Source organism: Monodon monoceros, unplaced genomic scaffold (genome assembly GCF_005190385.1).
Source record: "Monodon monoceros isolate NGI ecotype Baffin Bay Population unplaced genomic scaffold, NGI_Narwhal_1 Super_Scaffold_18, whole genome shotgun sequence".
Classification (NCBI taxonomy): Eukaryota; Metazoa; Chordata; class Mammalia; order Artiodactyla; family Monodontidae; genus Monodon; species Monodon monoceros.
Genome location: NW_021703774.1, coordinates 51,729,789 through 51,743,574, shown reverse-complemented (window position 1 = coordinate 51,743,574; position 13,786 = coordinate 51,729,789). Strand labels below are relative to the sequence as shown.

General features: G+C 40.5%; 1 protein-coding gene across 15 annotated transcripts in view; it reads left to right on the top strand.

Annotated features, from left to right (window-relative positions):
• PAPPA2 (pappalysin 2) overlaps positions 1-13,786 on the top strand; it is a 556,585-nt gene that overhangs the window by 233,793 nt on the left and 309,006 nt on the right. For all 15 annotated transcript variants that reach the window (XM_029227419.1, XM_029227421.1, XM_029227422.1 and 12 more), the window contains 2 exons: positions 1,433-1,642; positions 2,400-2,635. The gene's annotated coding sequence lies outside the window, so the exon portion shown is untranslated. The remainder of the gene's footprint in view (positions 1-1,432; positions 1,643-2,399; positions 2,636-13,786) is intronic.

Genomic DNA, 13,786 nt, shown 5'->3' with positions numbered 1-13,786 from the left:
TGAAGACTCTTAAAGATTAATAAACTGAACTCACTTCAGTGTGAGGAATTAATCCACAGTCCCTGGTCCACATTTTCACTCCTACCAATTCCCATAGTCATAGAGATCCTTCCGCAACTTTCCTTATAAACCGGGAGAAGATTTCCATTATTTAAAAAGCTCTTTTCGCATCAGGAAGCCAACACTGCAATGGCATTTCCCCCTTTCTTCCCCACCTGTCTTGCTTTGACTGGTGGCGGGATTAATTGGGCCATGATCAATCTCCTAAAAGATGGCAAATTGGGAATGGTGGGTGGAAGGAGGAAAGCATGAATATTAATTAGTTAAGATTCCAAACAGAAGCCTTTTAATTATATTAAAATGCACAGGCCTGCAGGCAATGAGATGGTTCTTGCTGTAAATCTGTCGACAGGCCATTACCTCAGCCATGTCAATGCCTTTTAATGAATGAATATATACATTTCAAGTGGGGGAGAGAAAAATACTTTCCTGTTTATAAATATTAAAAGGAAAACTATCAACGTGAGGTGATATCTATGACAGCTCCTTTCAGGCTGGAGGTGTTTGGGGAAGGCAGGGAAGGCGGTCTCCCTAAACGGCTCATCCCAGGCTGTGAAACTGAAGCCTGTGGCTGATATGGGGACTGATGCAATTAAAAACAGATGACTGCAGCCAGGGTGAGCCAGCGGCTCAACTTCTCTGTAGGTCAATGAGTGAGGCATTTGAGGAAGTTACATTAACTTTTCAGGTCACTTCAGAACCATTCGCTACAGGAAACAGGGAAGTCAGGGGCTTTTCTTTGCTTCTTGTTAACATGAAGAAAGCATTTAAATATTGAAGGGTGACTGGCCACCATGGGGGAAGGGCCATGAACCGAGAAGTGTTAGAATTCCAGGGCAATAAAGAACTTAAATGGAAGAAAGCAGGTCTCAGTAGATCTAGAGTCACCTTGAGAAGATCCATGGAAGAGGATGGTAGGGAATATGGAAACACACCAGCAGTGAGAATGGGAAAGTGGGATGAAGGAAAGCTGGTCACAGATGACTTCATAGACTCAAAAGACTTGAACAGAGCTTGGTGACCAAGTAGTCCAACTGCCTTAATTTTAGAGAACTAGAAACTGAGGCCCAGAGGGGAGGGATGACTTTCCCAATCTCAGAGTGCTAGCTAGTAGAGAAATCATGTTTATTTACTTCCCTACCAACTTACCTACTTAAGTACCCACCTCCTTACCTATCTCCCTACTTAGGTATTTACCTATTCATGTACCACTTCCTTCTATAAAACATTTGAGGCCTCTCCTGACTACCAGTCTGCAGGTTTTCTAAGACTTGTTGCTGCCTTCCTAACTTTAAATAAGAACACATTTGAGGAAACTAGGAGTACCACATAGTATGCACACTTTATACAATCTGAGAATATCCATCTACAGGGTCATAATAGTTCAACCCAAATGCAGAGAATCTGTACGATCTATCCCAGTCTACTGGAATGCCAACAGAAGGGTGCAGTACCTTTGTGGAATTACCCTTGATTTTGAAAAGCTTGACAGGCAAAAAAAAAAAAAAAAAAAGAAACTCATCAGAAGATATCTGAGAACATTCAGGTCTTGAAGTTCGTCATTGGTGACTTTGAAAGGAAGGTAAGCAGAAAATAATTCTTTTGAGCACAATTTTAAAAAATACTATGTATTTGAAATCCAATCAAGAGTACTTAATATTTTGGGGTTTTTTGACTGTGCTGCATGGCATGTGGGATCTTAGTTCCCCGACCAGCAACAAACCCATGCCCCATGCAGTGGAAGCTTGAAGACAAAACCACTGGACAGCCAGGGAATTCCCAAGAGTCCTTATGATTCCGAAAATCTTTATGTGGGATTTTCAAGGATAAATTCAGAAACCATCTGCAAATGGGCACAGTCCTGTACATGTACCTACGTGTGTGGGAGTATGTATGTACAGGGTTGGTGAGGGACAGTCATAAGTTTGTCCTATCAGTCAGTGGGACAGCATTCCCAGAATGGACATACAACTCACAAACATCTGGCTTCAGCACAATAGGAACTCAGGAGAGAACGTGAATGGCTTAGCAAAGGATATGTCTTATTGGAAAAGCAACTCAAAGAGTAAGTGAAGAAAGTAATAGGAAAGTATTTCTGCTATATGTTCACATACATTATTCTGGAGAGCAGGGATCAGGAAGTCTCAAAACTTCTTTGAGATTCACTTAGTTTAGCCTCAAGACTATGAAACATAATAATATAACTTACTTGGTAACATTGAGGAGAAGGTAGAGGATACTAAAAGTCACACAACAGTATGATAGATGTTCATTCAGCTCAGTTCAAGGTGGATTCAATCCTTTTTTTTTTTAATATATATTTTATTTATTTATTTTAGTTGCTCTGGGTCTTAGTTGCGGCTGGCAGGCTCCTTAGCTGTGGCTCGCTGGACTCCCCTGCATTGGAAGGCGGATTCTTAACCACCACGCCACCAGGGAAATCCCGGATTCAATCCTTTTGATGTGCAAGAGAGAGGATTAGGACCTAATGATGCAAAGCAGTATAAGACATAATGCTGCTCTTTTTCAGCCTACTCTTCTGAAGACACATGACCAAGTAACTTTAACACATTGGGTAAGTGCAGTAGTGGGGGTGTGCACAGGAAACAAAGGGGTGCACAAGAACAGTGCCGGCCTCACTTGTGGGGTCAGAGTGGCTCTTGGAGAAGATGGAGTCTGAGAATGAGTTGGATGGACCAAGAGAAGGGTGGAGGGAGAGAGGGGGGCAGGGAGGGAAAAGGACATGACCTTCAGACCTAATAGCAGCAGCAAAGGTGCACCGTATGCAACACGGTGTGCTTCTTTCCACTATTTTTCTCATTAGAGAAAAACTTATTTTGCTGTTCCTGCTTTCAGATGAAGATCCAGTTTCATCTGAATTAGAAATTTGCTTCTCCATGAGATGTTGATAGGAAAAACTAATGAAACAGAGCATTCAGCAACCCACCATTCACTGTCCCGAGTTGTTCCTGCTTTTCCATCTCGCTGTTTACAAGGTTTGGCTACTGATCATCTCCAGGAAGTGGAAACAACATGAATGCCCGTTACCTGTCTGGATAATGAATTGCAATTCATCAATATAAGTCAAGACAGTAATTTATCACAAACTCCCTGCATTTGCTGATGGCACCTTTTCCTTTTTAATATTCATAACAAGACAGTGAAGCTGAAAGTCAATAGTTGGCTAGAAGCTACAATGGGAAGAAACTCACTGTCCCTTTGGCTGTTATCAAGTGCTCTTCTTCTTGACTGCATTTCTTGTGTAAGGTGAGGGTGGAGCAGAGCAGTTTGAATCCAGAAGTGTGGACTGGGGGAAGACTACCTTATCTCTGGCTTAATTTGCTTAATTGGTAACTGTCCTTGGGGCAAGGTTTTAGCAGTTGGTCAGGTCAGAATCTCAGTTGCCTGAAGAGGGGGCAGGAGGAAAGTCATTCTTTTGCAGTGTTAGCAGCTTTAGACTTCTTCTAGGCTGGTGACAAGATGGGAATTAGAAATGTTATGCTCTTCTTCTTCCTTGTCCAATTCTCTCTTCTACATTTTCCCCCCTAGGATTTTTTCTTGCCTTGGGTCCAGACACAAAGCTGATCAGAGACTGTACCATACTGGGGATTTGTTTGGGGGGGTGGTATCTGTGGTTTTTCACCCTCCTAGCTTCCCAAAACCACCAAAAAATTCTGGAACTGCACCAATTCAGTTAAGTTCGGGAACTTGACTCACTGGGAGTCTTTTTAAAGTAGTTCAGGTTCAGGCGGTTCAGGCACGCTTTCAGAGAGCTGAATTGCTGTGCTGAGTTAGATTTGGGGAACTTCCAGTGATATATGACTATCATGAACACTTTGAAGATCCTGTCATCTCTGTGCCAATACTGGATAAGTAGCAGAGACATTTCATAGTTAGCCCCTTATTGAAGATGGCACATGCATATGTCTGATTAAGGTGAACTCATGCTTTTTTGAGTAAGCCAATGAAATAAAACCTTCAAAAGGATACACAATCCCTGTGATAAATGGCCTGGTCAAAAGAGGAAGTGTGGTTGACTGAAAAGCAAGGGAGTTTAGGCAGAAGGAGACTGCTTGGCAGGGAAGGATCCATTCAGTAGATTGGTCCTGCTGCCAGACTCTCCTGTTCTGGTGTCTAAGGCTTAGGGTGCTGGCAATAGAAATAGATGAGTATTTCTCATATAGACTGTCTGCAAGAGGCTGGAAGTAGAGGTATGCTCTGAGATTCAACGTAAGGAAGTACTGTACAGCAGTAGTGTGTGTGTGTGTGCGTGTGTGTGTGTGTGTGTGTGTATGACAGAGTAGCGTGGTGTAGTAGATTAAAGATGACTGCAAAGTTTTGTTATTTCTTTTCTTTTCCCCCCACTATTCTTCCCATCAAGAAGTGGAATGTATTTCTCCTCCCTTTAGATTTTACCAATAGAATGTTGCAGGGGTGAGGTTATATAAATTTTGAGATCAGGCCTTAAGAGATCTACAGCTTGTCCTTTCACTTTTCTTGGAACTCACCCACCATGTTGTGAGGAAGCCCAAGAAACTACAGGGTAAGACCCGCTGGAGGGGAATCAAATCCTCCAGCCTCCAGCCCTAACCGAGCTCCCAGCCTACACAGCCAGCACTAACCGCCAGCCATTGTGAATGAGGCCATTTTTGATCTTCCAGGATCCCTAGCGCTCCACCTGCCACCACACGGAGCAGAAAAGATGCTCAGTCAATCCACAGGATCATGAGAAATAATAAGTCGCTGTTTTAAGCCACTAAGTTTTGGGGTGGTGTGTTACACAGTCATAGATAACTAAAACATGTGGAATCTCCACACTTTAGAAAGAATGACTTAACTGGAAAGCACCTTTGGTCAAGAGAGAAGGGGACAGCCTCTGGAAGCAACACCAGTGCTTCCAGGTAGTGCGGGCAGCAGGAAGGCACTCCCATGAGGGAAGCAGGGAAGGAGGAAAAGTGAAGATCACCAAGTGGTGGCAGAGAGTCTTATTCTGGCATACCTGGGCAATGTATCTGAGGAACATCTAGAAAGATTTGGGGAGATTTTGTTGGGAGTGAAAGTGAGATCTATAGATTCTGCAAAGGCATGAACCACAGAATGCCATTATACACAGATTTTTGTGGGCCCTTCTTTTTCCTTGAGATCTGCATAAGATTGTATTGAAGTTGTAATTCCACATCTGTGAAAGACCAAAATGCTCCACAGAACTACTATGAATTTCTAGGGAAATTATTGTCTCCTCATTAGCCCTGGCTGTAAACTCTTGCTTCTTTTATGGGTCATCTCACTGTCCCTTTTATGCTGTTTCTGTTTCACATAATATCAACCTAAACACGAAATTCAAGTCACAAAATATCAACCTAAACATTAAATCTTCTCTTAATTATCACCATTTCTACACATAAAAGCAATTTTTTTGTGATTAGTAGATTTTAATAAGGAATTTGGGGATATAAGGGGAGGATTTTAAAGTATAGCAATATAAACTTCAAATTGAACCTGAGACCATCCTCATTCTTAAAAATGTCTTTGCCCCACCACTGGAGAACTTTCACAAGCAATATCACTCCAAGTACTGTCTGAACCTCATTCTATGTCATGGTTCCTCTCTCCCTTCCATCTTTCAGTAGCAAAACAAATTTCTCTCATCTTCTCATATAGAATATCTACCAATCTATTTATTATGCTTAGTGACTCACCCTCCAACCTAAGCCGCTTATCAAGGTATTTACTCAGTAGAGACGGTTGTCCTCTGAGGAGCAATTATGATGTCAGTTGTTATAGTAATAACATTTCACTCTTCCACTTTCTACCCTACTAAAATCACTGCAGTTTCCTGCAAAGGTACCCAGTGTTGGTCTCTCTTTCTCTCGAGTGTTGGCCTCTCTTTCTCTCGAGTGTTGGCTGAAAGGAAAATCAAATGTAATAAACCTGGGCTATACCCAACTCACTGCCTTGCCTCTCCTTCCTTCCTTTTAGAGGGTGGAGATAATGCCCCATTAGGCTCCCTTTAAGGTGTTTCTTTCTTTGTATAAACTCTTCTATGTTGCCTAGGTGAGAAGGGAAGAATTTCTGAATCTACTCTCTGGGTGGGTGCCATATTCAGTTTTGGGGAGACTTTGATGGGAGTGAAAGTGAGGTCTAGAGACTCGACAATAATGAATAGGCATAAACCAGAGAACCCCAACTTATGTGGGGATTTTTGTTATCAGCCTATTAGAGACCCTATTACTCATGACAGTGACATGTCAGAGATGGTGAGTGGTCTGTTTCATTTAGAAATCCGTTCACTCATTTAAAAAAATTTTGTCATGACTCTATAGTAGACTCCTAAGGAGGTCAAATATAACTGAGTCATGGAATCTCTTATTGAAAGAGCTTATGATCCGATAGGAGAAATAAAAGAACCATACCTACCCAGTTTGGCAGTGTTGATGTCCTCTTGGAAAAGGGAGCTCTAACTGAATCAGAGCCATAAGGGTTATTTATGGCACAGTCCCTGTGGAATTACATTCCCTCTTTTGTACATTGACAAATGGCTCTCTCTCCCCTCCAAATTCTTTGAAGTTGTGACCTGCTGTGTTCCTTCGGCCCCATTCATACAATCATCTGGCAGTCCTCTGAGGTGACAGTTATGGTTTAGGCCCCTAGGTACGTCTAAGGACTCCCATCAGTCTCTTGCCTGCTGACTTTTACCCCCCCTTTTCTCGTCCATGACCATTTTCCTGAAGAATTTTCAAGCTCTTACAAAACTACCTTTTGACATCCATCATGTTACTCTTCATGTTTTTCTTTCTAGTACTATCATTTGCAGACATTTTCTCAGTTATCATGGGTCAAAACTGTTGGTCTATAAACAGAAAACAAACGGGGGAATTCCCTGGCAGTCTAGCAGTTATGACTTGGTGCTTTCACAGCTATGGCCCGGGTTAAATCCCTGGTTGGGGGAACTAAGATCGCACAAGCCAAGTGGCAAAACAAAGACAAAAACAAAAACACCCCATAAAACAAATGGCAGAGATAGAGGATATGACGGATAAGCCACACGCTCTGCAGAACACACTCAGCTCAGGGTAGCATTGGTAGCACCCTTTCTGGTGGGGAGTGTTTGCAGTATGGTGCAATAACACTCAGTGGCCAAGAGTGCAGGCATCAGGCTGTCATGCTAGCTCTCATGAGCTGGTACACAGGTCATGGGAAAGAGAGCTCAAAGTCTAGCACACTTGAATGGATTTTTTTTCTTGAAAATATTTAAAAGAAAATAGCATTATAACCAGTTGACACTATAAAGGAGGGGAGATAATATTAAAATAAATACACAAGGATAGGGTAGTGACCTGAAATACATACAACACATATTATAGAAAACTATTATTTTTGAGGAATAGCTTCCTGGAGGAGGTAGGCTTTTATATGGTATTATCTTCTTTGCAATGAATAATGAGACTATTCACCATGGAGTAAACAAGTTACCTCCAGTAAAGTGTGATTAAGAGAGCAGAAGTATGGTCTCTTCTTTTATTTTATTTTTTTACATCTTTATCGGAGTATAATTGCTTTACAATGGTGTGTTAGTTTCTGCTTTATTACAAAGTGAATCAGTTATACATGTACATATATGTTCCCATACCTCTTCCCTCTTGCGTCTCCTTCCCTCCCACCCCTCTAGGTGGTCACAAAGCACCGAGCTGATCTCCCTGTGCTATGCGGCTGCTTCCCACTAGCTATCTATTTTATGTTTGGTAGTGTATATATGTCCATGCCACTCTCTCACTTTGTCACAGCTTACCCTTCCCCCTCCCCGTGTCCTCAAGTCCATTCTCTAGTAGGTCTGTGTCTTTACTCCTGTCTTAACCCTAGGTTCTTCGTAACATTTTTTTTTCTTAAATTCCATATATATGAGTTAGCATACGGTGTTTGTCTTTCTCTTTCTGACTTAATTCACTCTGTATGACAGACTCCAGGTCCATCCACCTCATTACAAATAGCTCAATTTCGTTTCTTTTTATGGTTGAGTAATATTCCATTGTATATATGTGCCACATCTTCCTTATCCATTCATCCGATGATGGACACTTAGGTTGTTTCCATCTCCGGGCTATTATAAATAGAGCTGCAATGAACATTTTGGTACATGACTCTTTTTGAATTATGGTTTTCTCAGGGTATATGCCCAGTAGTGGGATTGCTGGGTCATGTGGTCGTTCTATTTGTAGTTTTTTAAGGAACCTCCGTACTGTTCTCCACAGTGGCTGTACCAATTCACATTCCCACCAGCAGTGCAAGAGTGTTCGCTTTTCTCCACACCCTCTCCAGCATTTATTGTTTCTAGATTTTTTGATGATGGGCATTCTGACTGGTGTGAGATGATATCTCATTGTAGTTTTGATTTGCATTTCTCTAATGATTAATGATGTTGAGCATTCTTTCATGTGTTTATGGCAGTCTATATATCTTCTTTGGAGAAATATCTGTTTAGGTCTTCTGCCCATTTTTGTATTGGGTTGTTTGTTTTTTTGTTATTGAGCTGCATGAGCTGCTTGTAAATTTTGGAAATTAATCCTTTGTCAGTTGCTTCACTTGCAAATATTTTCTCCCATTCTGAGGGTTGTCTTTTGGTCTTGTTTATGGTTTCCTTTGCTGTGCAAAAGCTTTGAAGTTTCATTAGGTCCCATTTGTTTATTTTTGTTTTTATTTCCATTTCTCTAGGAAGTGGATCAAAAAGGATCTTGCTGTGATTTATGTCATAGAGTGTTCTGCCTATGTTTTCCTCTAAGAGTTTGACAGTTTCTAGCCTTACATTTAGGTCTTTAATCCATTTTGAGCTTATTTTTGTGTATGGTGTTAGGGAGTGATCTAATCTCATACTTTTACATGTACCTGTCCAGTTTTACCAGCACCACTTATTGAAGAGGCTGTCCTTTCTCCACTGTACATTCCTGCCTCCTTTATCAAAGATAAGGTGACCATATGTGCGTGGGTTTATCTCTGGGCTTTCTATGCTGTTCCATTGATCTATCTTTTGGTTTTTGTGCCAATACCATACTGTCTTGATTACTGTAGCTTTGTAGTATAGTCTGAAGTCAGGGAGCCTGATTCCTCCAGTTCCGTTTTTCGTTCTCAAGATTGCTTTGGCTCTTCGGGGTCTTTTGTGTTTCCATATAAATTGTGAAAATTTTTGTTCTAGTTCTGTGAAAAATACCAGTGGTAGTTTGATGGGGATTGCATTGAATCTGTAGATTGCTTTGGGCAGTAGAGTCATTTTCACAATGTTGATTCTTCCACTCCAAGAACATAGTATATCTCTCCATGTATTTGTATCATCTTTAATTTCTTTCATCAGTGTCTTATAATTTTCTGCATACAGGTCTTTTGTCTCCTTAGGTAGGTTTATTCCTAGATATTTTATTCTTTTCGTTGCAATGGTAAATGGAAGTGTTTTCTTGACTTCACTTTCAGATTTTTCATCATTAGTGTATAGGAATGCCAGGGATTTCTGTGCATTAATTTTGTATCCTGCTACTTTACCACATTCATTGATTAGCTCTAGTAGTTTTCTGGTGGCATCTTTAGGATCCTCTATGTATAGTATCATGTCACCTGCAAATAGTGACAGCTTTACTTCTTCTTTTCTGACTTGGATTCCTTTTATTTCCTTTTCTTCTCTGATTGCTGTGGCTAAAACTTCCAAAACTGTTGAATAAGAGTGGTGAGAGTGGGAAACCTTGTCTTTTTCCTGATCTTGGTGGAAATGCTTTCAGTTTTTCACCATTGAGGACGATGTTGGCTGTGGGTTTGTCACATATGGCCTTTATTATGTTGAGGAAAGTTCCCTCTATGCCTACTTTCTGCAGGGTGTTTATCATAAATGGATGTTGAATTTTGTCAAAAGCTTTCTCTGCATCTATTGAGATGACCATATGGTTTTTCTCTTTCAATTTGTTAACATGGTGTATCACATTGATTTGTGTATATTGAAGAATCCTTGCATTCCTGGAATAAACCCCACTTGATCATGGTGTATGATCCTTTTAATGTGCTGTTGGATTCTGTTTGCTAGTATTTTGTTGAGGATTTTTGCATCTGTGTTCATCAGTGATATTGGCCTGTGGTTTTCTTTCTTTGTGACATCCTTGTCTGGTTTTGGTATCAGGGTGATGGTGGCCTCGTAGAATGAGTTTGGGAGTGTTCCTCCCTCTGCTATATTTTGGAAGAGTTTGAGAAGGATAGGTATTAGCTCTTCTCTAAATGTCTGATAGAATTTGCCTGTGAAGCCATCTGGTCCTGGGCTTTTGTTTGTTGGAAGATTTTTAATCACAATTTCAATTTCAGTGCTTGTGATTGGTCTGTTCATATTTTCTATTTGTTCCTGATTCAGTCCTGGCACGTTGTGCATTTCTAAGAATTTGTCCATTTCTTCCAGGTTGTCCATTTTATTGGCATAGAGTTGCTTGTAGTAATCACTCATGATCTTTTGTATTTCTGCAGTGTCAGTTACTTCTCCTTTTTCATTTCTAATTCTATTGATTTGAGTCTTCTCCCTTTTTTTCTTGATGAGTCTGGCTAATGGTTTATCAATTTTGTTTACCTTCTCAAAGAACCAGCTTTTAGTTTTATTGGTCTTTGCTATAGTTGCCTTCATTTCTTTTTCATTTATTTCTGATCTGATCTTTATGATTTCTTTCCTTCTGCTAACTTTTCGGGTTTTTTTGTTCTTCTTTCTCTAATTGCTTTAGGTGCAAGGTTAGGTTGTTTATTTGAGATGTTTCCTGTTTCTTAAGGTAGGATTGTATTGCTATAAACTTCTCTCTTAGAACTGCTTTTGCTGCATCCCATAGGTTTTGGGTCGTCGTGTCTCCATTGTCATTTGTTTCTAGGTATTTTTTTATTTCCTCCTTGATTTCTTCAGTGATCACTTCGGTATTAAGTAGTGTATTATTTAGCCTCCCTGTGTTTGTAATTTTTACGGATCTTTTCCTGTAATTGATATCTAGTCTCATTGCGTTGTGGTCGGAAAAGATACTTGATACAATTTCACTTTTCTTAAATTTACCTAGGCTTGATTTGTGACCCAATATATGATCTATCCTGGAGAATGTTCCATGAGCACTAGAGAAAATTTTGTATTCTGTTGTTTTTGGATGGAATGTCCTATAAATATCAATTAAGTCCATCTTATTTAATGTATCATTTAAAGCTTGTGTTTCCTTATTTATTTTCATTTTGGATGATCGTTCCATTGGTGAAATTGGGGTGTTAAAGTTCCCTACTATGAATGTGTTACTGTCGATTTCCCCTTTTATGGTTGTCAGTATTTGCCTTATGTATTGAGGTGCTCCTATGTTGGGTGCATAAATATTTACAATTGTTATATCTTCTTTTTGGATCGATCCCTTGATCATTATGTAGTGTCCTTCTTTGTCTCTTCTAATAGTCTTTATTTTAAAGTATATTTTGTCTGATATGAGAATTGCTACTCCAGCTTTCTTTTGGTTTCCATTTGCATGGAATATCTTTTTCCATCCCCTCACTTTCAGTCTGTATGTGTCTCTAGGTCTGAAGTGGGTCTCTTGTAGACAGCATATATAAGGGTCTTGTTTTTGTATCTATTCAGCCAGTCTGTGTCTTTTGGTGGGAGCATTTAATCCATTTACATTTAAGGTAATTATCGATATGTATGTTCCTATTCCCATTTTCTTAATTGTTTTGTTTTTGTTATTATAGGTCTTTACCTTCTCTTCTGTTTCTTGCCTAGAGAAGATCCTTTAGCATTTGCCATAAAGCTGGTTTGGTGGTGCTGAACTCTCTCAGCTTTTGCTTGTCTGCAAAGGTTTTAATTTCTCCATCAAATCTGAATGAGATCCTTGCTGGGTAGAGTAATCTTGGTTGTAGGTTTTTCTCCTTCATCACTTTAAATATGTCCTGCCAGTCCCTTCTGGCTTTCAGAGTTTCTGCTGAAAGATCAGCTGTTAACCTTATGGGTATTCTCTTGTGTGTTATTTGTTGTTTTTCCCTTGCTACTTTTAATATGTATTCTTTGTATTTAATTTTTGACAGTTTGATTAATATGTGTCTTGGTGTGTTTCTCCTTGAATTTATCCTGTATGGGACTCTCAGTGCTTCCTGGACTTGATTAACTATTTCCTTTCCCATATTAGGGAAGTTTTCAACTATAATCTCTTCAAATATCTTCTCAGTCCCTTTCTTTTTCTCTTCTTCTTCTGGAACCCCTATAATTTGAATGTTGGTGCATTTAATATTGTCCCAGAGGTCTCTGAGACTGTCCTCAGTTCTTTACATTCTTTTTTCTTTATTGTGCTCTGCAGTAGTTATTTCCACTATTTTATCTTCCAGGTCACTTTTCCGTTCCTCTGCCTGAGTTATTCTGCTATTGATCCCTTGTAGAGTATTTTTAATTTCATTTATTGTGTTGTTCATCGTTGCTTGTTTCATCTTTAGTTCTTCTAGGTCCTTGTTAAATGTTTCCTGCATTTTCTCTATTCTATTTCCAAGATTTTGGATCATCTTTACTACCATTATTCTGAATTCTTTTTCAGGTAGACTGCCTATTTCCGCTTCATTTGTTAGGTCTGGTTTTTTATCTTGCTCCTTCATCTGCTGTGTGTTTTTCTGTCTTCTCAGTTTGCTTATCTTACCATGTTTGGGGTCTCCTTTTTGCAGGCTGCAGATTCGTAGTTCCCGTTGTTTTTGGTGTCTGTCCCCAGTAGCTAAGGTTGGTTCAGTGGGTTGTGTAGGCTTCCTGGTGGAGGGGACTAGTGCCTGTGTTCTGGTGGATGAGGCTGGATTTTGTCTTTTTAGTGGGCAGGTCCACGTCTGGTGGTGTGTTTTGGGGTGTCTGTGGACTTATTATGATTCTAGGCAGCCTCTCTGCTAATGGATGGGGTTGTGTTCCTATCTTGTTAGTTGTTTGGCATAGGGTGTCCAGCACTGTAGCTTGCTGGTCGTTGAGTGCAGCTGGGTGTTTGTGTTGAGATGGAGATCTCTGGGAGATTTTCTCCATTTGATATTACGTGGAGCTGGGAGGTCTCTTGTGGAGTAGTGTCCTTAAGTTGGCTCTCCCACCTCAGAGGCACAGCATTGACTCCTGGCTGGAGCCCAAGAGCCTTTCATCCACACGGCTCAGAATAAAAGGGAGAAAAAGTAGAAAGAAAGTAAGAAAGGGAGGGAGGGAGGGAGGGAGGAAGGAAGGGAGAAAGAAAGGATAAAATAAAAGAAAGTAAGGTAAAATAAAATAAAAAAATAATTATTAAGAAAACATTTTTTTAAAGTAAAAAAAAAAACAGACGGATAGAACCGTAGGACAAATGGTGAAAGCAAAGCTATACAGACAAAATCTCACACAGAAGCGTATACATACACAGTCACAAAAAGAGGAAAAGGGGAAGAAATAATAAATCTTGCTCTCAAAGCCCACCTCCTCAATTTGGGATGATTCGTTGTCTATTCAGGTATTCCACAGTTGCAGGGTACAAGTTGATTGTGGAGATTTAACCCGCTGCTCCTGAGGCTGCTGGGAGAGAGTTCCCTTTCTCTTCTTTGTTCGCCCAGCTCCCGGGGTTCGGCTTTGGATTTGGCCCCGCCTCTGCGTGTAGGTCGCTGGAGGGCGAATGTTCTTCGCTCAGACAGGACGGCGTTAAAGGAGCCGCTGGTTTGGCGGCTCTGGCTCACTCAGGCCGGGGGGGGGGGGGGGGGGGGGGGGGGGGGG